The sequence below is a fragment of the Megascapheus bottae genome, unplaced genomic scaffold (assembly GCF_031878675.1).
Source record: "Megascapheus bottae isolate mThoBot1 unplaced genomic scaffold, mThoBot2.hap1 HAP1_SCAFFOLD_48, whole genome shotgun sequence".
NCBI classification, from domain to species: Eukaryota; Metazoa; Chordata; class Mammalia; order Rodentia; family Geomyidae; genus Megascapheus; species Megascapheus bottae.
In genome coordinates, this window is record NW_028327313.1 from 1329213 (window position 1) to 1353474 (window position 24262).

The 24262-nt window shown below is 45.0% G+C and overlaps 1 pseudogene; it reads right to left on the reverse strand.

Moving 5' to 3' along the window:
- LOC150040093 (vomeronasal type-2 receptor 116-like) overlaps positions 1–21637 on the reverse strand; it is a 61876-nt pseudogene extending 40239 nt beyond the window's left edge.
- Between the last annotated feature and the right edge of the window lie 2625 nt (positions 21638–24262).

Sequence of the window (24262 nt, forward strand, 5' to 3'; positions counted from 1 at the left end):
GTTGGTATTTTGTGTGCTCCTTACTGTTAAATTTCATAAACTGTTGGATTTCTGTTCTGATCTCTTCGATGACCCATTGGTGATTCAACAATGTGTTGTTCAGTCTCCATGAGTTACAGGGTTTTCATTGGTGGAGATGTGTTTTCAGTTGCAGTTTGATGCCTTTGTGGTCTGAGACTGTGCATGGAATAATTTCTGTGTTTCTGAATCTGTCCATGTTTGTTTTATGGCCTAAGATGTGATCTATTTTGGAAAATGTTCCATGTGCTGCTGAGAAAAACGTATATTGTGTTGTTGCTGGGTGGAATATTCTGCAGATGTCTGTTAGATCTCGTTGTTCTATATAGTTTTTCAGTTCTAAGGTTTCTCTGTTGAGTTTTTGCCTTGTTGATCTGTCCATAGGTGAAAGTGGTGTGTTAAAGTCACCGACAATCACTGTATTTCGATTTATGTATTTTTTCAGTGTAAGTAAAGTTTGCTTGATGAAGTTTGGAGCTCCGGGATTGGGTGTGTAAATATTTAGGATCATTATGTCTTCCTGGAAGAAAGATCCCTTTAGTAGTATGTAGTAACCTCCTTTGTCTTTTCTTACTAATTTTGTTTTGAAGTCTATTTTATCTGATATGAGGATGGCAACTCCAGGCTGTTTATGGGGGCCGTTAGCTTGATTGAGTTTATTCCAACCTCTCACTTTCAAAAGGTCTTTGTTTTTTGGGGTAAGATGTGTCGCTTGAAGACAGCAGAATGATGGCTCTTGTTTTTGATCCAACTAGACAGCCTATGCCGTTTAATTGGAGAGTTGAGTCCATTGATATTGAGAGTTAGGATTGAGAGATATTTATTAGGTCCTACCATTTTTAAAAGCTTTTAGTAGGGCCTGTGTCTTGACAGTTCTTGTGGTCCTTAGGTGGTATGCTGTTTAGGTGCCATTTCTTCCCTATATTGCATTTATTTTGGTTTTCTATGTATAGAACATCTTTGAGAATTCTCTGTAGTGTTGGTTTTGTTGCGACATATTGTTGCAGCTTTTCCCTGGAATGGAATGTTTTTCTTATTCCCTCAGTTATGAATGAGAGCTTAGCTGGGTACAGTATTCTTGGTTGGTAGTTATTTGACTTAAGAGCATGACATATATGCTTCCAGTCACTTCTTGCTTGCATGGTCTCTGCTGAGTAATCTGGGGTTATTCTGATTGGTTTTCCTTTATAGGTTACTGATCCCTTTTCCCTGGCTGCCTTTAGGATCCTTTGTTTGGTTTCTACTGATCCAGTTCGGATTACGATGTGGCGGTGAGATGTTCTTATCTGGTCAGTTCTGTTTGGGGTTCCAAAAGCTTCTTGTATCTGGATGGGTCTGCCCTTCTGGATATTTGGGAAATTCTCTGAGATGATTCCCTGAAGTATATTTGCAATACCATTGACCTCTTTCTCCAGACCCTCCTCAATACCAATTAGCCTTAAATTAAGCTTCCTAATTGTATCTTGGATCTCCTGAAGCGCTCTCTCATTTTTCCTAGATTTGTATTGACTCATTTTCTGTTCTTTCTTTATAATAACTAAATTATCTTCAGCCCCGGAAATTCTCTCCTCTGCATTGTCTAACCTGCTGTCAAAGCTATCTACTTTATTTTTCATCTCCCTTGCTACTAATTGAGCATTTTTGATGCCTTGCATCTCTTCTTTTAGATCATGTATGGATTTCTTTAGCTCCTTGATTTCCTTTTGAGTGGTTAGCTCAGTAGCTTTATTTTCTTTGAACATTTGCTGGAGTTCGGTCACCTTTTTATTTGTGGATTCTATGAATTCATCCATCTTTCTTTGAACAGCCTTTATTATGGCCTCCTTTATGGCTTCTTCTTTTTCACTTATCACCTTGTTTATGGTTTCCTCTTGTTCAGCTATGGCTTCCTCCCTTATCTCTTTCTTTATATTTTCACATTTTTCATTAATGATGATTACCAATTGCATTTGTACAGCATTTGGAAGACTCTCCTCTAGGTTTGCCAATGACTGTTCCATTGGCTGTTTACATTGGGTGGGGGAGGTGGGAGATGTTGTTTCTTGATTTGACATTTTTCTTGAGTTTCTTGTTCTGCCCATTTGAAAATGGGAGCAAGCTTAATAGTAAACACGATTATAGTTTTTCAGATATAACCAACCTAGACCTCTGTAGCTGGCAGACTCTAGACGTTCACAAGTTTTGATTGGTGTTATCACTCTTTCTTTTTGTGCAGTTACCGACTAGTCTAATTATTCACTGATAAGTGATTTATATCCAAAACAATAAGCCTCTCAATCCAATCTCTATTGTCTTTAAGTCCCTGTGAGCCTAGAGAATGATTAAACACCTAGATATACAATGTTGCTCAACAGCCATCAAGTGTAGATCCATGCAGTATAAGGGTTGAAAGAGGAGCAGAGGTCCAGAGATAGAAAAATAGAATGAGAGAGGTCAGGGGGTAAGTAGGTAGAGTATCTGAGTACAAAGTTTGGAAAGTTTTAGAATAAAACTTATGTGTTGCTGCGCGACTAGCTCTTAGCCCAGCCAGTGGCCTCACAGTGGACCATGGGATGGATCTGCGAGCTTCCGTCTGAGCTCTGTTGGCGGACGTTTTCCTGTGCTGCTTCCAGGGGCGGCCCCAAGCCAAGGGTCTGGGGATTGAGAGTTTCAGGAGCTCTCAGCAGGACCAGCAGGAGGCCCCTCTGTTCCCAGGGGCGGGGCCCAGCTGGGGACGTGGGCTCCAAGGGCGGAGCCGCACCTTTTTGGTTCTCAGAAGGGGAGCTTGGCTGCTGGTCGGCCCTTTAGATCCCTGCTGTGTTTCCACTGCTCTGTCACAGTCTGTGACTGTGGGGGGGGGCCCTCGGTGGTGTCTTGCTCAGGATTCCCAGCTGGAGGATACCCCGCTCGAGAATTGAGGGGGGGCAGATGCTGGCTCCTATTTACCCGCACCCCCTACCCACTTTTGTAAGGCAGGGTCCCAAAGTCCTCCATTCTCCAGATCCAGTGGCCTGGGTGAGGAGCCTGGTGGGTGGGTGGGAGCTCCGCCTCCCCTGGTGGGGTGATGAGTCTTAGGGTCCGCCGCTTGTCAGTCTCCAGTCAGAGGGCTGGGGGTTGAGCCCGTTGGGCGGGTGGGAGTTGGGGCAGCCCCGCCTCCCTTGGTGGGGTGCTGGGTCTTATGGATAGCCCGCCTGTCAATCTCCAGTCAATGGCCTGAGGGAGGGGGTGTTGAGGGAAGGGACAGGATTCTAAATTCCTTGCCCCACTGCTCCCAACAGTCTTCTCGGGGAAGGCTGTTGGGGTCTGAGTTAAGTTCTATTGCTTGGCACCCGCTCGGCTTTCCCGATGTGTTTGGGGATGCGCTATATTACTCACGCCTCTGCGTCCGTCTGCGGGTGCTCCACGGTGGTGGGGATTCTTTCACTCCCCTCGGGTCTCTGCCGCTGCCTGTGTTCTGGGTCTGGGTTCCGCTGCTTGCTGTCTGGTTCCAAGTCTGGGTTCCGATGCTTCAGCCGTTCACTGGCCCTGTTCTGTGCTGGTCTCTGTAGCCGTTGGGCTCCAGCCTGGTGCCCTCCACTGCCGCCGCTTTTCGTGGATTAGAGCCCTTGACCGCCCACGCGTTTCCCCGAGTGGAGCCGGTGCCGGCTCAAGCCGCTTTACTAGGCTTGGTCTGGCGCAGCTTTCCGAGGCTTTGGGCGAGAAGTGGGGGAGGGGACCTCGAGTTCCGAATTCTTTGAGAATGTTGGATGGGAGTTTTATCTGGATTCTTTTTCCGGTTTGAGTCCTTCTTCGTTGCTTTTTGAGTTTGTTGTTGTGGATTTCTTTAGATAGTTGGCTCGTGGGACTCCCTGGTTCTCTCTTTTTGTCAGAGAAAGCTAGGCAGCGTCCCTATTGTCTCGGCGCCATCTTCCTTCCCCAACTATAGTGCATAATTTTTTGATGACTTGTTGAAGATGGTTGGCCAGTATTTTGTTGAGAAGTTCTGAATCAACATTCGTCATAGATATAGGCGCCTGGCCCCCTTCTCTCCTCCCTCCGATCAACCACCCGGTAATCAGGAGCAGCGCCGCGGCTCCAGTGGCACAGCGCTAGCCCAGAGCCCAGAGGGCCGCAGGGGTGGCCCCCACGCCCCGGCGCTAGCCCCACAACAGACCGAGACCGACCGACCGACCGACCGACCGACCGACCGACCCACAGACCGACAGACCGAAGGAACCACGCACCCACCGAGTGAGCCGCTCAAAGACCAAAGCAAACGTGAACAAGGATGAAAAGAGCAGATCCTACCACTCTCACACTCAGAGGCGCTATCCAAGCTCCCAACGCAGACGGTCTCGCTGGGGTGGCCCTTCCTCCGAGAGGCCCGAGAGGCGGACCAGCGCTCTTATTTATGCTGAGGGGGGCGGAGCCCCCGGAAGGGCTTGCAACCACGCCCCTGGGCCAGGCAACTTGATTTGCATATCAATAGGTGCTGGAATTGACCTTGCAGCAGCAGCAGCAGCCACACCTTTCAATTCCTTTTTCAGGCAAATGCTTCTGACCACTTCTTTCTGCACTGGCCTTTTCAAGGGAATTTTCAGTGAAAGTGAGGTTTGACCCCATGGCCAAAAGGCTCTTTCTTTTCTTCCCTTTTAGGGCCTCTTTCTTGTCTGGTTTCTTTGCTTCCTAGCTTGCTTTGTGGTGTTACGGGGCTTGAACTCTGGGCCCCGTCCCTGAACTCTTCAGCTCATGGCTACTGCCCTACCCCTGGAGCCACAGCCCAACTTCCCATTTTTCTAATGATTCTTTGGAGCTGCGAGTCTCAGGTCCTGTAGTTGCCAGGCTGGCGTTGAACTGCAGTCCTCAGACCTCAGCCTCCTCAGTAGCTAGGATGTTGAGACTTGAGACACCTCTCCCCAAACCGACTTTTTTCCTCCCTCCTCCCCCAACTCATTTCTCTCCATCTCGTACTTTATGACTTAACCACGCAACGTGGCCAAGCTCGCTGGGAACAGCCATCCTACCTTGTGTTTCCTAAAGAGAGCTGAGGGAGGGTATGTCATGGTACTGGGGCATCCTCCTACAGTTTATTTTTGGAACTCCTTAGGAACCTCTGTTGGGCAGGGTCTTCACCCCTTGAGCCCTGCCCCCCTCTCACAAGTTATCAGCATCCCAACTCAACAGACAGGGAAGCCAGGAGCGCTAGGGCCCTCAGGGCACTAGGATCCTCTCAGCTATGTGGAAAGCGTGAACAGGAGGATCTCAGTCAGCTTTGTCCTGGAAGGTGGTCCCAAGGAATGGGATCCAGCTAGGCAAGCACTCCGTTGCACTGGGCCAAACGACCGGAGCCTGTCTTTCCTCGCATATTTGTTGGTTTCTTTTGGTGGTGGTTACGGTTTTCACTGTTTTTTTTTTCTTTCCTTTGGTGTTCCTGTTTTTCTGTGTAGGGTTTTGCGGGGAGGAGTCGTTCACTCCTTGGGTTTTGGTTTCATTTGGGGTGGGTGGGGTGTGTTGTTGCTCTGTTGTTGCTTTGTTTGCGCTTTTGTTCCGGGAAGAGGCTCTTTGTTTTGGCATGGTCTCTTGTGGACTTTGACCTTCCGGTTCACCCTTTCCCCATAGCTGAGACGACAGGCCAGAGAGCCCCTGGCTTACCGGTTGGTTGAGTTGGCACGGCGACAACTTGTGAGCCGGGTTCTCGGGTGCGGAGTTCCCAACACCTGGAAAGGCCCTCCACTCACTGCAATGGGTTGCCCCTGTGAAAAACGGGCCTGACCGGAAATTGCAGAGTGCCATTGGAGTATCTCCAGATAAGGGAACTCTTGGCGACATTCCAAAAGCTCACAGTCCCACCGTCCAGGTCAAGGAAGACCCCAACCAGGTCCAGAGGCATCTCCATGTAGTGAGACACAAGTGGAGAAGTAGTGAACAGACTGTCGTAGGTGTTGGATTTCATAGCTAAGAGAAGAAAGAGGTCCTGAGATTCATCCATGGGGAGGTCTCTCCCCACCGCCGAGTCCCTGCAGACTCCTACAGCCCAGGTGGAAGAACCTTTGGCACTGAGCTCCCAGTAATGTTTCCCCGAGCTGAAGCCCTGGGCCCCGAAGGCAGTCGAGTCGATGGAGTGTTCAGCAGGATTCCCAAGCGTGTCTCCACGGGCGGCTCCAACCTCTCGCGGAGGAGCGGGCGGCTCACCTTGATTGTGGGCAGCCTCTCGCAAGGAAATGCCCACTTGGTACCTGTTGAGTGTCTCCAGTACTCCAGGGACTGGAAGAGCACGGAGCTGTGGCCTCACAGGGCCAGGCATGAGGGCCAGCACTTCCTTGCCACTCTCCAGTGTCACGTCGACAGACCTGAGAAGTTCCAGGTCTGGCTTCTGGTACGTCTGGATGAGCTCCTGGTAGGTTTCTCTGAGCTGGCGCCTCTTCTGAATCATCTGGGTCTCCATTTGGCTGAGTTGCCCTAAAACCTGTCTTCCTTGGCTGAGAAGTCTGTCCGAATGCTGCTTTTCCTCCTCGTGGCGTTCCCGGTCCAGCATGGCAAAAACCTCCTTGGTGGTCCCTCGGTAGAGGTTCACATAGCGAACCCACTGGACGATGAGTCTCCTGTTCTTGTGGATGTTCCTCTGGTTTTCTTGTACCTTGTTCCAGATGGTGGACATCAGCTTGCAAATGGCCTCCCGCTGCTCTTCAGCAGCCGTTTCCACGGGCTGGTGGTTGTGAGACTCGTGCTCCTGAGAGCGGGAGCACTGCGCACAGAGCAGGTCCTTGCCGACCTGGCAGAAGATGTGCCTTGTCTCCTTGTGTGGGCCACACTTGTGTTCCTCCGAGCTCAGGAATCGCCAGAGGCTGGCTTTTCTGGCAAGGGCCGCCAGGCTCTTCAGAAGGACGTCAGACCTGAGGTCTCCCTGCTGGGTGGGTTCGCGGCAGGCAGGGCACGTTCCTGGGGGGGTCTGCCTTTCGTGCCAGGACAGGCAGAGACAAGGTCGACAGAAACTGTGGCCGCAGTCTATGGTGACTGGGTCTAGGAAGGTATTTAGCAGACGGCGCAGCTCAGCTCCTTCTGGAAAGCTTGCAGAGCCGCGCCGTCCATCCTTGAAAGCGGGGAGCCGGGCGTCGCCGGCTCGCACCGCTGATCTTGGCTACTCCGGGGGCCTGGGATCTGAAGGTGCCGCTTCCCGGCCTGCCCGCACAGGAAAGCGCGCCTGGCCCCCTTCTCTCCTCCCTCCGATCGACCACACGGTAATCAGGCGCGGCGCCGCGGCTCCAGTGGCACAGCGCTAGCCCAGAGCCCAGAGGGCCGCAGGGGTGGCCCCCAGGCCCCGGCGCTAGCCCCACAACAGACCGAGACCGACCGACCGACCCACAGACCGACAGACCGAAGGAACCACGCACCCACCGAGTGAGCCGCTCAAAGACCAAAGCAAACGTGAACAAGGATGAAAAGAGCAGATCCTACCGCTCTCACACTCAGAGGCGCTATCCAAGCTCCCAACGCAGACGGTCTCGCTGGGGTGGCCCTTCCTCCGAGAGGCCCGAGAGGCGGACCAGCGCTCTTATTTATGCTGAGGGGGGCGGAGCCCCCGGAAGGGCTTGCAACCACGCTCCTGGGCCAGGCAACTTGATTTGCATGTCAATAGGTGCTGGAATTGACCTTGCAGCAGCAGCAGCAGCCACACCTTTCAATTCCTTTTTCAGGCAAATGCTTCTGACCACTTCTTTCTGCACTGGCCTTTTCAAGGGAATTTTCAGTGAAAGTGAGGTTTGACCCCATGGCCAAAAGGCTCTTTCTTTTCTTCCCTTTTAGGGCCTCTTTCTTGTCTGGTTTCTTTGCTTCCTAGCTTGCTTTGTGGTGTTACGGGGATTGAACTCTGGGCCCCGTCCCTGAACTCTTCAGCTCATGGCTACTGCCCTACCCCTGGAGCCACAGCCCAACTTCCCATTTTTCTAATGATTCTTTGGAGCTGCGAGTCTCAGGTCCTGTAGTTGCCAGGCTGGCGTTGAACTGCAGTCCTCAGACCTCAGCCTCCTCAGTAGCTAGGATGTTGAGACTTGAGACACCCCTCCCCAAACCGACTTTTTTCCTCCCTCCTCCCCCAACTCATTTCTCTCCATCTCGTACTTTATGACTTAACCACGCAACGTGGCCAAGCTCGCTGGGAACAGCCATCCTACCTTGTGTTTCCTAAAGAGAGCTGAGGGAGGGTATGTCATGGTACTGGGGCATCCTCCTACAGTTTATTTTTGGAACTCCTTAGGAACCTCTGTTGGGCAGGGTCTTCACCCCTTGAGCCCTGCCCCCCTCTCACAAGTTATCAGCATCCCAACTCAACAGACAGGGAAGCCAGGAGCGCTAGGGCCCTCAGGGCACTAGGATCCTCTCAGCTATGTGGAAAGCGTGAACAGGAGGATCTCAGTCAGCTTTGTCCTGGAAGGTGGTCCCAAGGAATGGGATCCAGCTAGGCAAGCACTCCGTTGCACTGGGCCAAACGACCGGAGCCTGTCTTTCCTCGCATATTTGTTGGTTTCTTTTGGTGGTGGTTACGGTTTTCACTGTTTTTTTTTTCTTTCCTTTGGTGTTCCTGTTTTTCTGTGTAGGGTTTTGCGGGGAGGAGTCGTTCACTCCTTGGGTTTTGGTTTCATTTGGGGTGGGTGGGGTGTGTTGTTGCTCTGTTGTTGCTTTGTTTGCGCTTTTGTTCCGGGAAGAGGCTCTTTGTTTTGGCATGGTCTCTTGTGGACTTTGACCTTCCGGTTCACCCTTTCCCCATAGCTGAGACGACAGGCCAGAGAGCCCCTGGCTTACCGGTTGGTTGAGTTGGCACGGCGACAACTTGTGAGCCGGGTTCTCGGGTGCGGAGTTCCCAACACCTGGAAAGGCCCTCCACTCACTGCAATGGGTTGCCCCTGTGAAAAACGGGCCTGACCGGAAATTGCAGAGTGCCATGGGGTATCTCCAGATAAGGGACCTCTTGGCAATATTCCAAAAGCTCACAGTCCCACCGTCCAGGTCAAGGAAGACCCCAACCAGGTCCAGAGGCATCTCCATGTAGTGAGACACAAGTGGAGAAGTAGTGAACAGACTGTCGTAGGTGTTGGATTTCATAGCTAAGAGAAGAAAGAGGTCCTGAGATTCATCCATGGGGAGGTCTCTCCCCACCGCCGAGTCCCTGCAGACTCCTACAGCCCAGGTGGAAGAACCTTTGGCACTGAGCTCCCAGTAATGTTTCCCCGAGCTGAAGACCTGGGCCCCGAAGGCGGTCGAGTCGATGGAGTGTTCAGCAGGATTCCCAAGCGTGTCTCCACGGGCGGCTCCAACCTCTCGCGGAGGAGCGGGCGGCTCACCTTGATTGTGGGCAGCCTCTCGCAAGGAAATGCCCACTCGGTACCTGTTGAGTGTCTCCAGTACTCCAGGGACTGGAAGAGCACGGAGCTGTGGCCTCACAGGGCCAGGCATGAGGGCCAGCACTTCCTTGCCACTCTCCAGTGTCACGTCGACAGACCTGAGAAGTTCCAGGTCTGGCTTCTGGTACGTCTGGATGAGCTCCTGGTAGGTTTCTCTGAGCTGGCGCCTCTTCTGAATCATCTGGGTCTCCATTTGGCTGAGTTGCCCTAAAACCTGTCTTCCTTGGCTGAGAAGTCTGTCCGAATGCTGCTTTTCCTCCTCGTGGCGTTCCCGGTCCAGCATGGCAAAAACCTCCTTGGTGGTCCCTCGGTAGAGGTTCACATAGCGAACCCACTGGACGATGAGTCTCCTGTTCTTGTGGATGTCCCTCTGGTTTTCTTGTACCTTGTTCCAGATGGTGGACATCAGCTTGCAAATGGCCTCCCGCTGCTCTTCAGCAGCCGTTTCCACGGGCTGGTGGTTGTGAGACTCGTGCTCCTGAGAGCGGGAGCACTGCGCACAGAGCAGGTCCTTGCCGACCTGGCAGAAGATGTGCCTTGTCTCCTTGTGTGGGCCACACTTGTGTTCCTCCGAGCTCAGGAATCGCCAGAGGCTGGCTTTTCTGGCAAGGGCCGCCAGGCTCTTCAGAAGGACGTCAGACCTGAGGTCTCCCTGCTGGGTGGGTTCGCGGCAGGCAGGGCACGTTCCTGGGGGGGTCTGCCTTTCGTGCCAGGACAGGCAGAGACAAGGTCGACAGAAACTGTGGCCGCAGTCTATGGTGACTGGGTCTAGGAAGGTATTTAGCAGACGGCGCAGCTCAGCTCCTTCTGGAAGGCTTGCAGAGCCGCGCCGTCCATCCTTGAAAGCGGGGAGCCGGGCGTCGCCAGCTCGCACCGCTGATCTTGGCTACTCCGGGGGCCTGGGATCTGAAGGTGCCGCTTCCCGGCCTGCCCGCACAGGAAAGCGCGCCTGGCCCCCTTCTCTCCTCCCTCCGATCGACCACACGGTAATCAGGCGCGGCGCCGCGGCTCCAGTGGCACAGCGCTAGCCCAGAGCCCAGAGGGCCGCAGGGGTGGCCCCCAGGCCCCGGCGCTAGCCCCACAACAGACCGAGACCGACCGACCGACCCACAGACCGACAGACCGAAGGAACCACGCACCCACCGAGTGAGCCGCTCAAAGACCAAAGCAAACGTGAACAAGGATGAAAAGAGCAGATCCTACCACTCTCACACTCAGAGGCGCTATCCAAGCTCCCAACGCAGACGGTCTCGCTGGGGTGGCCCTTCCTCCGAGAGGCCCGAGAGGCGGACCAGCGCTCTTATTTATGCTGAGGGGGGCGGAGCCCCCGGAAGGGCTTGCAACCACGCCCCTGGCCAGGCAACTTGATTTGCATATCAATAGGTGCTGGAATTGACCTTGCAGCAGCAGCAGCAGCCACACCTTTCAATTCCTTTTTCAGGCAAATGCTTCTGACCACTTCTTTCTGCACTGGCCATTTCAAGGGAATTTTCAGTGAAAGTGAGGTTTGACCCCATGGCCAAAAGGCTCTTTCTTTTCTTCCCTTTTAGAGCCTCTTTCTTGTCTGGTTTCTTTGCTTCCTAGCTTGCTTTGTGGTGTTACGGGGATTGAACTCTGGGCCCCGTCCCTGAACTCTTCAGCTCATGGCTACTGCCCTACCCCTGGAGCCACAGCCCAATTTCCCATTTTTCTAATGATTCTTTGGAGCTGCGAGTCTCAGGTCCTGTAGTTGCCAGGCTGGCGTTGAACTGCAGTCCTCAGACCTCAGCCTCCTCAGTAGCTAGGATGTTGAGACTTGAGACACCCCTCCCCAAACCGGCTTTTTTCCTCCCCCCTCCCCCAACTCATTTCTCTCCATCTCGTACTTTATGACTTAACCACGCAACGTGGCCAAGCTCGCTGGGAACAGCCATCCTACCTTGTGTTTCCTAAAGAGAGCTGAGGGAGGGTATGTCATGGTACTGGGGCATCCTCCTACAATTTATTTTTGGAACTCCTTAGGAACCTCTGTTGGGCAGGGTCTTCACCCCTTGAGCCCTGCCCCCCTCTCACAAGTTATCAGCAGCGCTGGTCCGCCTCTCGGGTCTCTCGGAGGCATCGACACTGACTGCATTGGGAGCTTGGATAGCGCCTCTGAGTGTGAGAGCGGTAGGATCTGCTCTTTTCATCCTTGTTCACGTTTGCTTTGGTCTTTGAGCGGCTCACTCGGTGGGTGCGTGGTTCCTTCGGTCTGTCGGTCTGTGGGTGGGTCGGTCGGTCGGTCGGTCGGTCGGTCGGTCGGTCTAGGTCTGTTGTGGGGCTAGCGCCGGGGCCTGGGGGCCACCCCTTTGGCCCTCTGGGCTCTGGGCCAGCGCTGTGCCACTGGATCCTCGGCGTCTCGCCTGATTACCGGGTGGTCGACGAGAATGTGAAACCCAGAAAGGGCAGGACAAAGGGTGAACCAACTCAGCAGACATTAGATAGTATGGTGGAAACATACTGTACAACTTGGTATGGAGACAAGTCTGAATGGTTAAAACAGAAAATAAAGGAGGGATTTACACTGATCAACAAGAAATATATTCATTATCTGAGTTATGTAAGTACTCTGTTCTTCATGTACAATAAAAATTTAAAAATTTAAAATAAAATAAAAATAACAGAAAGTAAGAGAACAGACACTGAACTGAAGAATTTACACACAATCTCAAAAAACTAGAAGTAACAATCTTCAAGTTATTAAAAGTAATGAAATAATCAAGCAGAAAGAGTAGGTCAAAGGATGCGCCAAATCAGTGATATGAGACACTGTATTCGAAGTGAACTTTACAGTTTGATATGGGGAATAGAGTGGAGTTAGGAGATCAAAGTGTGGGAGAAAATGAGGGAAGAGTGACTCAGTTCAAAAAAAGGCATTCCTTACTTGACTTACATAATTTTAAACTCCCTTTATTTCACCTTCATAATAAAATCTAAATTAAAACAATAAAGCAGATGGTTTGAAAATGAAGTATCAAGAAAAAAAGGATTTTGCTTATTTAGAAATACTCTCTTCTTTTTTTGGTAAGGTTTGCTAAGGGTTTGTTAATTTTGTTAATTCTTTCAAAGAACCAACTCCTTGTTTTGTTAATTCTTTCTATAGTTTTTTTGGATTCCAAGTCATTTAATATTGCTTTGATTTCAATAATTTGCTTTCTTCTACTGGGGTTCGGGTTGGTTTGTTGCTCTTTTTCCTGGAGCTTAAGGTGAAACATTAACTTGTTGGTTTGCGATTTTTCCAACTTGTTGTTGTAGGCACTCAGAGCTATAAATTTTCCTCTGAGTCCTGCCTTTGCCGTGTCCCAAAGGAGCTGGTATTTTGTGTGCTCCTTATTGTGAAATTTCATAAACTGTTGGATTTCTGTTCTGATCTCTTCGATGACCCATTGGTGATTCAACAATGTGTTGTTAATCTCCAGGAGTTATAGGGTTTTCGTTGGTGGAGATGTGTGTTCAGTTCCAATTTGATGCCTTTATGGTCTGAGAGCGTGCAGGGAATAATTTCAGTGTTTCTGAATCTGTGCAGGCTTGTTTTATGGCCTAAGATGTGGTCTATTTTGGAAAATGTTCCATGTGCTGCTGAAAAAAACATATCTTCTGTTTTTGTTGGGTGGAATATTCTGCAGATGTTTGTTAGATCTAGTTGGTCTATATAGTTGTTCAAATCTAAGATTTCTCCATTGAGTTTTTGCCTTGTTTATCTGTCCACAGGTGAGAGTGGTGTGTTAAAGTCACCAACAATCACTGTGTTTCGATCTATGTATGGTTTCAGTGAATGTAAAGTTTGCTTGATGAAGTTTGGAGCTCTGGAATTGGGTGTGTTGATATTTATGATCGTTACGTCTTCCTGGAAGAAAGATCCCTTTACTAGTATGTAGTAACCTTCTTTGAATTTTCTCACTAATTTTAGTTTGAAGTCTATTTTATCTGATATGAGGATGGCAACTCCAGGCTGTTTATGAGGGCCGTTAGCTTGATAGAGTTTATTCCAATCTCTCACTTTCAAAAGTTCTTTGTTTTTTGGGGTAAGATGTGTCTCTTGAAGACAGCAGAATGATGGATCTTGCTTTTTGATTCAGCTAGACAGTCTATGCTGTTTAATTGGGGAGTTAAGTCCATTGATATTGAGCGTTAGGATTGAGAGATATTTATTAGTTCCTACCATTTTTAAAAGTTTTTATTAGGGCCTGTGTCTTGACAGTTCTTGTGGTACTTAGATGATATTCTGTTTAGCTGCCATTTCTTTCCCTATATTGCAGTTATTTTGGTTTTCTATGTATAGAATCTCTTTGAGTGTTCTCTATAGTGTTGGTTTTGTTGCTACATATTGTTGCAGCTTTTCCCTGGAATGGAATGTTTTTATTGTTCCCTCAGTTATGAATGAGAGCCTAGCTAGGTACAGTATTCTTGGTTGGTAGTTGTTTGACTTAAGGGCATGGCATATATGCTTCCAGACACTTCTTGCTTTCATGGTCTCTGCTGAGAAATCTGGGGTGATTCTGATTGGTTTTCCTTTATAGGTTACTGAACCCTTTTCCCTGGCTGCCTTTAGGATCCTTTTTTGGTTTCTATTGATCCAGTTCGGATTACGATGTGGCGGTGGGATGTTCTTTTCTGGTGAGGTCTGTTTGGGGTTCTAAAAGCTTCTTGTATCTGGATGGGTCTGCCGTTCTGGATATTTGGGAAATTCTCTGAGATGATTCCCTGAAGTATATTTCCAATACCATTGACCTCTTTCTCCAGACCCTCCTCAATACCAATTAGCTTTAAATTAGGCTTCCTAATTGTATCTTGGACCTCCTGAAGCGCTCTCTCGTATTTCCTAGATTTGGATTGACTCATTTTCTGTTCTTTCTCTAAAACATCTAAATTATCTTCAGCCCCAGAAATTCTCTCTTCTGCATTGTCTAACCTGCTATCAAAGCTATCTAATTTATTCTTCGTCTCCCTTGCTTCTAATTGCTCATTTTTGATGCCTTGCATCCTTCTTTTAGATCATGTAAGGATTTCTTTAGCTCCTTGATTTCCATTTGAGTGGTTAGCTCAGTACCTTTATTCTCTTTGGACATTTGCTGGAGTTCGGTCACCTTTTTGTTTGTGTTTTCTATGAACTCATCCATTTTTCTTTGAAAAACCTTTATTATGGCCTCCTTTATGGCTTCTCCTTTTTCACTTATCACCTTGTTAATGGTTTCTTCTTGTTTAGCTATGGCTTCCTCCCTTATCTCTTTCTTTATATTTTCACATTTTTCATTAAAGATGTTTATCAATTGCATTTATATAGCACTTGGAAGACTCTCTTCTAGGTTTGCCAGTGACTGTTCCATTGTCTGTTTATATTGGGTGGGGAATGTTATTCCTTGATTTGACATTTTTCTTGAGTTTCTTGTTCTGCCCATTTGAAAATGGGAGCACGATTAATACTTAACACAATTATAGTTTTTCAGATATAACCAACCTCGACCTCTTTTTTTATTTTTTATTTTTTTATTGTAATTAGTAAAAGGGTTACGTGATATTTGCCAGATAGAAGGTGCATTAATTCACATACATTGATACCCTTTCACATGTCTTGGTACCCGTTTCCCTCCCCCCCCATACCACCCACCCGTCTTGGTTTTCCCCCCTTCCCTATCAAATTTCAAATATCCAAATACAAATAAGTTCAATATATCAGATAACAAAGTGAGATATTATACCAATATGAGATAACCAAGGGACAGCAAAGGAGATGAGAGACAACATAGTACATTAAGGACAACAATCATTCATTATATAGCTTTTGTTTCACTATCCTGGAGGTCCTTTCAATTAGCTTCACATTATATGTCCTTATGTATCAAGAGTTTGCTCTATTGCAAATCTCTGCTAGTAGAGCCCAAGGTTTCTACTGATTATGATGAATGAGGGAAACCATTGAGCCTAAGTTCCTTTGAGTCTGGCTTACTTCACTTAATACGATTTTTTCTAAGTCTTTCCATTTCCTAACAAATGGGGCGATGTCATTCTTTCTGACAGCAGAATAGAATTCCATTGTGTACAAATACCACAACTTGTTGATCCACTCATCAACTGAGGGACATCTAGGTGGGTTCCATATCTTTGCTATGGTGAATAGTGCTGCAATGACCATTGTTGTGCTAGTGGGTTTAGTATGTTCTTGTTTCTGGGTGGTTGGGTAAATGCCAAGTAGTGGAATTGCTGGGTCATAGGGGACCTTTTTGATGAAAACTTTAAAACCCTAAAAAAGGAAATTAAAGCAGAACTAAGGAAATGGAAAAACCTCCCATGCTCCTGGATTGGAAGAATCAACATTGTGAAAATGACAATCTTGCCAAGAGCTATCTACAAATTCAATTCAATACCCATCAACATCCCAATGTCATTCTTTAAAGAAATAGAAGAGGCAATCCAAAATTTCATATGGAATAATAAAAGACCCCGTATAGCAAAAACACTTCTTAGCAGAAAGAACAGCACTGGAGGAATTTCAATTCCAAACTTTACACTCTATTACAGAGCTATAATTCTCAAAACAGCTTGGTACTGGCACAGGAACAGGCCTGAAGACCAATGGAATAGAACTGAGGACCCAGATATTAAACCACAGACCTATGGCCACCTGATCTTTGACAAGGGAGCCAAAAAAATAGAATGGAAGAAAGACAGCCTCTTCAACAAGTTGTGCTGGCAGAACTGGTTAAGCACCTGCAGAAAACTAAAGCTGGATCCTTCTTTGTCACCTTGCACTAGAATTAACTCCAAATGGATCAAAGACCTGGAGGTAAAAGCTGACACACTGAAAACTCTACAGGAAGTAATAGGAGATACACTAGGCCTCCTTGGCACAGGTCGAAACTTTCTTAATAAAGACCAAGAATCACAACAAATCAGAGAAACGCTGGATAAATGGGACTGCATTAAGCTGCAGAGCTTTTGTATGGCAAAGCACATAGCTAGTAACCTAATCAGGAAGCCTACAGAGTGGGAGAAGATCTTCACCAACCAAACAACGGACAAAGGCCTCATATCTAAAATATATCAACAACTCAAAAAATTGAATCACTCCAAAACTAACCTCCAAAGTAACAACCATCCCATTAAAAATGGGCCAAAGACTTAGAGAGAGTCCTCTCTGAAGAAGAAACAAAAATGGCCTATAGACACATGAAGAAATGCTCAACATCTCTGGTTATAAAAGAAATGCAAATCAAAACAACTCTAAGATTCCACCTCACTCCAGCTAGAATGGCCAAGATCAGGAAAACGAATGACAACAGATGCTGGAGGGGATTTGGCCAGGAGGGATCACTACTACACTGTTGGTGGGAGTGCAAATTCTTTCAACCACTATATAAAGCAGTGTGACAGTGCCTCAAAAGGCTAAACATAGAACAACCTCGACCTCTTTAGCTGGCAGACACTAGATGTTCACAGTTTTGGATTGGTATCATCACTCTTTTTGTACACTTGCAGACCAGACTAATACAATCACTGGTCACCGATTTATGACCAATAAAATAAGCCTCTCACTCCAATCTCTATTGTATTTAAGTCCCTCTGGACCTAGAGTATCATTGAACACCTAAATATACAGTATTGCTCAACAGCCATCAAGTGTAGATCCATGCATTATACGGGTTGAAAGATGATCAGAGGACCAGAGATAGAAAAATAGTATAAGAGAGATCAGGGGAGGTACAATAGGAATAACGTAGGAGTGTAAGATTATTATAGTAATGAAGAAAAGATATAGTGTAAGGATATCTGACCTAAGTTGTTTAGCAGGTAGCGTATTTGAGTACAAAATTTGGAAAGGATTAGCTAAAACTTATAAAAGTAAGAAGGGTAATTAGAAGAATATATCTAAAAAAGAGGGAGGTAGATATAGGAGATTTCAATGATGGAAAATTTTAAAAATAAAGAAGAAAAAACAGGAAATTAAGACAACAAGCACAAAACAAGAACAACGAAAAAAACATACAAAACAAAAAACAGAGCAATAAAAATAAAAACAAAAAAGCAAAAAGAACAAGAACAAAAAAAACTAAAAAGAGAAAGAAAATGGTGGGGGGAGGTTCCTCACTATTGTGAGCTCTTAAGAAATACTAGGATTGAGACCAGGAGATTAAAAAGCAGATGACTGTATCAATATAGATATCATTTGTATTCAGACTGTACCCAGAGATGTCACTATGTTTCCAGGAACGACCACAGTGACAGAGGGATGTGGGAGAGAAAAGAGAAGAAAAAAACAGTGTAGGTGGGATGGTAAAGATAAAATAAGAAAACCTATAAATGCAATTGAAAGATGGGGTGGAAGAAAAAAAAAAACCCAAACAAAGACAAAGAACAAAAAAAGAGAAAGAATTAAAATAAAAGAAGAAAAAAAGGTCTTCAGGTTACTTTGGGTGGGGGTTGGGATCAGGGCAGGATGGCAGGATAGGAAACTTGTGTCTCCACTAAATTCAGGATCCAAACAGTTCAGAAAGTCTTTTTCTCTTGTGATCTGGCTATGAGGTATTTTCCATCCGATTGTTTGTTTGGGAAAAGGAAGCTGAAAGATTGGTGGGCGGGTTTTGTTTACTAGGCTTGTGGCTGGCACGGAGGATGGACTTCGGCAGCTCTGGGGACCGGATTTCCGGCTAAGAGATCTCTGGGAAATCCTTTGCCAGTAAGAAAGATGGCGCCGCCAGCACCACCTCTCAGGTTCCAATTGCTTTGGCCTAGTTTGTTGCCAGAGTATCATGAGGGAATACTTCTCAAACCTTACGCCAACAAATTTGAGAATCTAGAAGAAATGGATGAATTCCTAGCCAATATTATCATACCCACACTGAACCAAGAAGAACTGACACAACTAAACAGGCCTATTTCAAGCACTGAAATAGAAATGGCAATAAGAGTCCTTCCACCTAAGAAAAGTCCAGGGCCAGATGGATTCACTGCTGAATTCTATAAAGTCTTCAAAGCAGAACTCACACGAATACTCCTCAAGCTCTTCAACGAAATGGAAAATGAAGGTTCCTTACCAAACTCATTCTATGAAGCCAGTATAACGACCTCAAACCCATTTGTAAGGAAATGGAAAGACTTAGAAAAAATCATATTAAGTGAAGAAGCCAGACTAAAAGGAACATAGGTTCAAAGGTTTCCCTCATTTTTCATAATCATTAGAAACCTTGGGCACTCATAGCAAAACTTCTCAACAAAATACTGGCCAACCGTCTACAACAACTTATCAAAAAAATTATACAGTATGATCAAACAGGATTCATCACAGGGAGGCAAAGCTGCTTCAACATACGCAAATCAATTAACATAATTCAACACATCAACAGGAACAGGGACAAAAATCACATGATTGTCTCAATAGATGCGGTAAAGGAATTTGACAAGATCCAACACCCCTTTATGTTAAAAGCTCTGGAGAAACTAGGAATCCAAGGAACATTCCTCAGTATAATAAAGGCTGTGTATGACAAATCCACAGCTAGTATTATACTTAATGGCGAAAAGCTAAAGCCATTACCTCTAAAATCAGGAAAGAGACAAGGATGCCCACTCTCTCCACTACTCTTTAACATAGTACTAGAATGCCTAGCCAATGCAATAAGGCAAGAAGCAAGCATAAAGGGGATCCAAGTAGGTAAAGAGGAAATAAAACTATCCCTCTTTGCGAAGACATGATTCTGTATTTAAAGAATCCTATAGACTCTACTCCCAAGCTCCTTGAGCTGATTCAAAACTTTGGAAGGGTAGCAGGCTATAAAATTAACCCTCAAAAATCAACTGCCTTCCTCTAAGCCAACAGTGAGAGTAAGGAGGCAACAATCAGGATCGCAACTCCTTTTTCAATAGCCTCAAAGAAAATAAAGTACCTAGGAATTAGCTTATCTAAGAATGTAAAGGACCTTTTTGATGAAAACTTTAAAACCCTTAAAAAGGAAATTAAAGCAGAACTAAGAAAATGGAAAAACCTCCCATGCACCTGGATTGGAAGAATCAACCTCGTGAAAACGACAATCTTGCCAAGGGCTACCTACAAATTCAACGCAATACCCATCAATATCCCAATGTCATTCTTTAAAGAAATAGAAGAGGCAATCCAAAATTTCATATGGAATAATAAAAGACCCCATATAGCAAAAACACTTCTTAGCAGAAAGAACAGCACAGGAGGAATTTCAATACCAAACTTTAGACTATATTACAGAGCAATAAATGTAAAAACAGCTTGGTACTGGCACAAGAACAGACCTGAAGACCAATGGAATAGAACTGAGGACCTAGATATTAAACAACAGACCTATGGCCACCTAATCTTTGACAAGGGAGCCAGAAAGATAGAATGGAAGAAAGATAGCCTCTTCAACAAGTTTTGCTGGCAGAACTGGTTAAGCACCTGCAGAAAATTAAAGTTGGATCCTTCTTTGTCACCCTGCAGTAGAATTATCTCCAAATGGATCAAAGACCTCGAGGTAAGAGCTGACACACTGAAAACTTTACAAGAAGGAATAGGAGATACACTAGGCCACCTTGGCACAGGTCGAAACTTTCTTAATAAGGACCAAGAATCACAACAACTCAGAGAAAGGCTGGATAAGTGGGACTGCATTAAACTGCAGAGCTTTTGTATGGCAAATGACATAGCTAGTTAATTAGTTAGGAAGCCTACACAGTGGGTGAAGATCTTCACCAACCACACAACGGACAAAGGCCTCATATCTAAAATATATCAACAGCTCAAAAAATTAAATCACTCCAAAACAAATCTCCAAAGTAACAGCCATCCAATTAAAAAAATGGGCAAAAGACTTAAAGAGAGTCTTCTCTGAAGAAGAAACAAAAATGGCCTATAGACACATGAACAAATGCTCAACATCTCTGGTCATAAAAGAAATGCAAATCAAAACAACTCTAAGATTCCACCTCACTCCAGTTAGAATGGCCAGGATCAGGAAATCTAATAACAATAGATGCTGGAGGGGATGTGGCCAGGAGGGATCACTACCACACTGTTGGTGGGAGTGCAAACTCGTTCAACCACTATGGAAAGCAGTATGGCAGTGCCTCAAAAGGCTAAACATAGAGCTTCCCTATGACCCAGCAATTCCACTACTTGGCACTTACCCAACCATCCAGAAACTAGGGCATACTCAATCCACTAGCACATCAATGTTCATTGCAGCATTATTCACCATAGCAAGGATATGGACCCAACCTAGATGTCCCTCAGTTGATGAATGGATCCACAAGATGTGGTATTTCTACACAATGGAATTCTATGCTGCTGTCAGAAAAAACAACATCGCCCCATTTGTTAGGAAATGGAAAGACTTAGAAAAAATCACATTAAGTGAAGTAAGCCAGACTCAAAGGAACTTAGGCTCAGTGGTTTCCCTCATTCATCATAACCTCTAGAAACCTTGGGCTCGACCAGCAGAGATTTGCAATAGAGCAAAAACTTGATACATAAGGCCATATAGTATGAAGCTAATTGAATGGACCTCTAAGATATTGAAACAAAAGCCATATAATGAATGATTGCTGTCCTTAATGTCATATGTTATCTCATCTCTTTTGCTGTTCCTTTGTTATCTCATATTGACACAATATCTCACTTTGTTATCTGATGTATTGGATACATTTGTATTTGGTTACTTGAAATTGGAGAGGGAAGGGGGGAAAACCAAGAGGGGGTGGGGGGGAGGTTAATGGGACCAAGACATTTGGAAGGGTATCAATGTATGTGAATTAATGCACCTTCTATCTGGCAAATATCATGTTACCCTTTTATTAAATACAATAAAAAAGAACAAAAAAAACAAAAAAGGAGTTTCTACAAAAACAAAAAGGAGATAAAACAAGTAAAAATTATGAAGAGCTTACTGTCCTGGAAAGATGATACACAAAAGGAAACTAACTATTCTCTTCTACAAAAAGGCAGAAAATCACTTAAAGGTAGATTCAAGATAAAATAATGAAACTAAGGTGTTTCTCTTGCAGAGGGATAGGAGGTGACGGTAGAGGATACAGAGAGCATTCATGTGTGAACATAGAATTCCATCAGCCATGCCCATCCCCAAAACAAATCCGCAAATGAAAATGAAATGTTGAGTCACTTACAGATTGTACTGTTCATCTCCAGAATCATCACTGTTTCTGCGATCTGTTCCCAAAGTGTAGAGAACAAAAACCGCATCAATCATCACATCTCCATCCATCTGTGCTTGCTGCTTCATTGTAGAAAAGCATCTAGTGCCAGCCAATAACTGACAGAGAGAGGAAGCTGAAGAAGAATGAGTATGGGAATCAAATGGTACACCTCTGAAGCATCTGCCCAGCTGAAATTCTGGCTGGAAGTGGGGTCCACTTGGTCTGGTATGAGTATTCATAAATCTCTGTACATGTACATATGTGTCTTTTTATTGACAGAGATGTATGCTGTAGAAGTAGATGTGTAAACCTATAGTGATTCCCAGGAAGAATGAGTAATCAACTTCCCTGGGGCTCTGCATTTGTGGCCCTGCATGCAGGAGAAAAACACGAGTTGGAAAACATGTTGGCACATTGTCCTTCACTATCCCAGGTGCTCTGATTTCCTCCAAGACACCAGAGAGTGACTCCCATGGAGGAGGGTATCTTTGATGTATTTGGTTAATGTCTGTGTCCAGAAACTATTTGCATGAAAGCCATTTTGGATGATTCAGCTGGATTGCATCAGAGTATCCCATTTTAGGTATGTAGTGAAATGGGTAGAAAAAATTCTACGCTAGTAAGTTGTCAACCACAGATATTAGTGCATCATGCTCAGGTGGTCAATTTGCACACCCATTGCCCAAAACAGCTACAGAACGTTGGTAGTTGATTCAAGGAGGTTTCAATAAGAATTCCACATACAGATGCCTCCACACATGCATCCATTTACTATTGACTAAGGAAGCAATGATGTTCCTGAAACCACATATTCAATCTACTAACTGTTTACTTGTTGTACTAAAGAGTCTGATGTAATCCATTTGTCAATTCTTGCTTTTATTTTGTGAGCTCTTTGAAGTTACTGCCTAAACAAAATGTATCCTTTTTTGTTATCCATATTGTAATGCTTTAGTTTTTAGCTTTTTAATACATGAGTACTAGAAAAACAAGGATCATTCACAACTTAGGGTATCCTGAGATGCCTGGTTACAGTTTCCAAGGTGTGGAGTGTATTCATAGAGAAAAAAGGTCTGTGAGGAAATAATCACCACATTTGTTGGTTTTGGTGTGCACAGTTGGGGGGCATATAGAGCTGAAGTCAACATGGTGGCTAAGAATTTCTCAGCGGCTAGCATTGCTTCCAGGACTCAGAATAAAGTCCCACAAATGAAAAAAGGATCAAGAAAGGAGATATTAAAATTCTCTACATCCATAAGATTCTGCACCATTGAAAAGGAAATGAAAAGATGTGGAAAAATATTTTCTGAAGTAAGCCAGACCCACAGATATATTGGTTGCATTGTTTCCTTAATTTTTTCTATCTAAAATATGTATATAAAGCTATAAGTAAACACAATATATGGTAAAAGAAAAATAGATATACACTTGGACCTAAATTATACTGAACTCCTGATAGTCACACTATAAGATCTAAAGGGAGAATTCTGTTTTCCATAATTAGAAGATTTTTTTAATTCGAATGTATACATATAATCTTTACATATTATTATATATCTATATCTATTATCATTGATCCAACTATCTAATGGTATTTATTGAATAACTAAGGAAGGGATCAACTCTACCCAAACAAAATAGTTAACCGTGTTCCTTGGTTGTGATTGGACACATAAAAAAGTGTGAAACAGGACATTGAAGTTGAATATTTACATCGCTTTAGTCAACATAATTCAACTCATTTTCAGAATATGGTTACGCACTAATTATATTTTTAAGAGGAAACAAAATGAAAATCACTTAACAGTGTTTCCATGAAGACTCTGGAGGATAAACATTTCATGATGCAGATCTCCAAATGTAAAGTATTCCATATATGTTTGAATTTCTGCTGACAATTAAAACCTACTAAATTATAAAGAGAACCAGCACATAGGAAAGTGATCTGATGTTAGGATGCTAGATTGTTGTACTTCTGGGTCATTATTAAGAAAGTTTGACCTGTGTCAAGGAGACTTATTGTCTCTCCTATTCCTTCTTGTAAAGTTTTCAGAGTACCTGATTTACCTCAAGACGTTTATCCATCTGGGATTAATCCGGATGCAGGGTGACATACAATGATCCAACATTAATTTTCTGCATGTGATTAATCAATTCTGTCAAAACCCCTTGTTGAAGAGGCTGTATTTTTTGCGTTCTATTTTTTGGCTCCTTTAACAAAGATTACGTGGGGTTGCCTTCTGGGTCTTCAGTTCTATTAAATTAGTCCTCAGTCCTATTCATATTTAATACAAAGCTGTTTTGCTTACTCTAGCTCAATAATAGGGTCTAAACATTTATAATGATTTTCCTCCAAGGCTGTTCTTTCTGCTAAGGATTATTTGTGCTAGACAGGGACTTTTTTTCCATATATTTTTTTTATTTTAATTAGTAGAAGGGTTACATTATTTTCACCAGATAGAAGGTACATTTCTTCACAAATGTTGATATCCTTTCTCATGTCATGGTCTCCATGTCCACCCCCCCCACTCATCTTGATGTCCCCCCTTCCCTATCCAATTTCAAATAACCAATTTAGCATATATAAAATATATCAGATAACAAGTTGAAATATTGTAACACTGTACACAGGGTCATTTAATACTCCATATGAAATTTTGAATTGCCTCTTCTATTTCTGTAAAGAATGACATTGGAGTACTGATGGGTAT